The sequence below is a fragment of the Callospermophilus lateralis genome, chromosome 7, assembly GCF_048772815.1.
Source record: "Callospermophilus lateralis isolate mCalLat2 chromosome 7, mCalLat2.hap1, whole genome shotgun sequence".
NCBI classification, from domain to species: Eukaryota; Metazoa; Chordata; class Mammalia; order Rodentia; family Sciuridae; genus Callospermophilus; species Callospermophilus lateralis.
Genome location: NC_135311.1, coordinates 55,460,412 through 55,464,190, shown reverse-complemented (window position 1 = coordinate 55,464,190; position 3,779 = coordinate 55,460,412).

Here is a 3,779-nt window from a genome sequence, read left to right as displayed (position 1 = left end):
GTCCAATGGAGAGAACAGTGTGTTGAAGTCACCAATAATTTTTGTGTTGTGTTCTATTTCACTCTTGAACTTGAGGAGAGTTTGTTTTATGAACGTTGCAGCACCATTGTTTGGTGCATACATATTGATAATTGTCATGTCTTGTTGGTGGATGGTTCCTTTTTACAGTATATAATGTCCTACTTTATCCCTTTTGATTAACTTAGGTTTGAAGTTGATTTTATTTGATATGAGTATGGCCACTCCTGCTTCCTTCTGAGGACCATGTGAATGGTATGGTTTTTTCCAACCTTTCACTTTCAATCTATGTATGTCATTTCCTATCATATGAGTCTCCTGAAGGCAGCATATTGTTGGATTTGTTTTTTTAATCCAGGTTCCTAGCCTATGTCTCTTGATTGATGAATTTAAGCCATTAACGTTTAAGGTTACTATTGAAATATGGTTTGTACTTCCAGTCATGCTTATTTATTTATTTATTTTAATGTGGCTTCTTTTTCCTTTTTGGTTATTTTTTTTCTTCCCTTTACTGAGTTACCTCCCAATGTTAGTTTTGGGTGCGGTTTTTCAATTCCTCTTCTTGTAGTGTTTTGCTCAAAATGCCTTGCAGTGCTGGTTTTCTTGCTGTGAATTCTTTTAACTTTTGTTTATTGTGAAATATTTTAATTTCATTGTCAAATCTGAAGCTTAGTTTTGCTGGATACAGTATTCTTGGTTGGAATCCATTATTTTTCAGCATTTGAAATATGTTGTTGGAGGATCTTCTTGCTTTCAATGTCTGTGATGAAAATTCACTCATTAACCTAATTGGTTTACCCCTGAATGTAATCTGCGTTCTTTCTCCCGAAGCTTTTAATATTCTCTCCTTGTTCTGTATGTTGGATATCTTTATAATTATGTGTCTTGGAGTTTGTCTATTACGGTTTTGTATATTTGGGGTTCTGTAGGCTTCCAGGATTTGGCAATACATTCCATCTTTCATATCTGGGAAGTTTTCTAGGATTATTTCAGTCAATAGATTGTTCATTCCTTTACTTTGAACTTCTATACCATCTTCTATCCTGATGACTCTCAACTTTGGTTTTTTTATGACATCCCATATCTCTTGGATAGATTGCTGGTGATTTCTTTGCATCCTTTCTGTATTGACTATATTCTTTTTATGTTGATACACTTTGTCTTCATTATCTGATGTTCTGACTTCTACTTGATCTAGTGTATTTGTAATATTCTCGTTTGAGTTTTTAATTTGGTTTATGGATTCCTGCATTTCTAGGATTACTGTTTAATTTTTTTTCTAAATCTCTATCTCCTGGTAAAACTCATTCTTTTCCATTTGAATTTGCCTATTTAATTTGTTTTCAAAGTATACTTTCATTGTTTGGACTTGCTGTCTAATGTCTTCTCTAAGATTCTATTCCATCTGAGTTAGTTATGCCTTGAGTTCTTTCTCTGACCATTTTTCTGATGCCTCTAGGTTCGCCAGTGAATTTAAGTTGTGCTGCATTGTTCGTAATTTTTTTTCTTGTTTTTTCTTGGTGCTCACATTACTTTCCAACTCTGTTTGACTGCGGTGTTTGTGTTTTCTTCTATAAATTTGTTTTGTGATTGATCCAACATGGTGGCCGGCGAGGAAGCAGCACTTTCAGTATGTCCATGTTAACGGGATCAGAAAGACCGATTAATACACTGAGATTCTGCCTACTGAGGTCCTTCTAGCAAAATTCCACTGAAAGGAGACCTGCCTGGAATTAGTAAGTTTATTACAAGTGACAGTTTGTCCCAGACGAGTGAATCCGGGCCACGCAGCACTCAGAGGCTCAGTCCCGCGGCCACCGACTGTCCGGCTCTGCAAGCAGCTCCGGGCAGCCGGCAGCTTGGCGCGGCGGGAAGGGTCCCCACACGGCCCGGCAGATGGCCACTGCCCTCCTGGCTCTGCTGGCGGCCCCGCTCATGCTGCGAACAGACCCCCGCCCACCCAGCTCTGCGAACGCTCCCATGCACTTGGCAAATGCCCCTCCCCCGCCCCTGGCAAATGCCCCCCCCGCCCGCTCAGCTCTCAGCCACGCGGCATGCAGAGGTCCAGTCCCACAGCCGCTGCCTGACTGGCTCTGCAAGCGGCCCCCGGCAGCCCGGCGCAGCGAGAAGGGTCCCTCCTGGCCCAAAAGATGGACCCGCACTCCTGGCTCTGCTAAAGGCCCCGCTAATGGCCCCGCCCGGCTAGGCAAATGGTGGTCCTGCCCCCATGGTGAACAGGCCCCCTGCCCACCAGGCTCTGCGAACGCCCCCGCCCACCTGGCAAAGGGCCCCCCGCCCGCTCAGCTCTTGGCCACAAGGCGCAGAGGTCCAGTCCCACGGCAGACGCCTGTCCGGCTCTGCAAGCGGCCCCCGGCTGCACGTTGCGGCAAGAAGGGTCCCCTCCTGGCACAGCAGGCGGCCCACGCCCTCCCAGCTCTGCTAACGGCCCCGCCCGCATGGCAAATGGTCCCCCCCACCCACTGGGCTTGGGGAAAGGCCCAGCCCGCCCGGCAAAAGGCCCCCACCCCCCAGCTCAGGAGGCGATGTGAAGGGAATCTAACCAAGCCTCTATAAAATAGCGAACTCGAAACTAAAACCAGAGATTGAGTCAGACCAAAGACAAGGCAGTTCCACCCTTCCCTTTGAACACTCCAGCAAGGAGCCAGGGGCCCGCCATAGCAGAGAGGGGAAGTCACCAAAGTTAGGCCAACGAGATTCCTTCCCAGCAGAATCTACTTTAGCAGGTGTGTGACTCCCACCCACATCAGATACAAACAACCCGGAAACGTAAAACTTCAAGAATCTCTCCATGGGCGTGACCGTAATGGCCATGGGACTCCCGACCCCCAACTCTCCCTAATGCCAGTGGCATGGGCATGACAGTAGGTGTGGATGAAAGCAGAGAAGAATCCCAACCCCCAACTTTCCCAACTGCCAACTGAGAGGGCCTGACGGTAGGGGCAGAGGGAAACAGAAGACATTCCAGAACCCCAACTCCTTCTACCACCAGCAGAGTGGTTGTGATTGTAGGGGCTGAGGGAAGCAGAGGGGATCCTGGACCCACAACTCCCATCACCACCAGTGGTGACACTAAAGGTCTTAGCCGCCAGTCCGAGGGTGTGCCCACCAAAGGGGTCCGGATAAAGTATATACTATTGACTCCCAGACCAAAGCTCCATAGCACTGGGGATTAGATGAATGACAGTCATTTGGGAAATAGGGCACGCAGTGGAGCTGAAAGTGTAACCAGATCCTTGGGGAATCACCTCCGGTGAGCAGGACCTGATGGGCTGGCAGGAGGAAGGGGAGGAGGGGCCGTAGAAGTGAAACGGCTCTGGACCAACAGGATTGAGAGACTCCCAGGAGCCGCCTTACAGGGATTTCTGTTGCCACATTGAGGGCAAAACTCAGCCCGGAAGGCACAGCTTTGCCTACGGGAAGAGAAGAAAATGGATCTCTGAGACCTAATTTTATTTCTTACTTTATTTTATCTCTCCCTTTTTCCCTCTTTCTTTCCCCTTCCAAGTTTTATTGTTCTTTCCATTCTCCTCTATGCTATCTATTTCCCTCTCCTTCTTTCTTATCAAGAGCACCTTCCTTCCCCTTCCCCCCAACTTTCATCCCAAGCATTACGTCCTCCATTTCAAGTAACTGTATAAATGCAAATAGGTGAATATTTCGAGGCCATCTATAGTGCTCCTAAGTACCTAGCTACTACCAACTCCCTGATCCAATCAACGGTTAGTATCCCCCTTCACTAG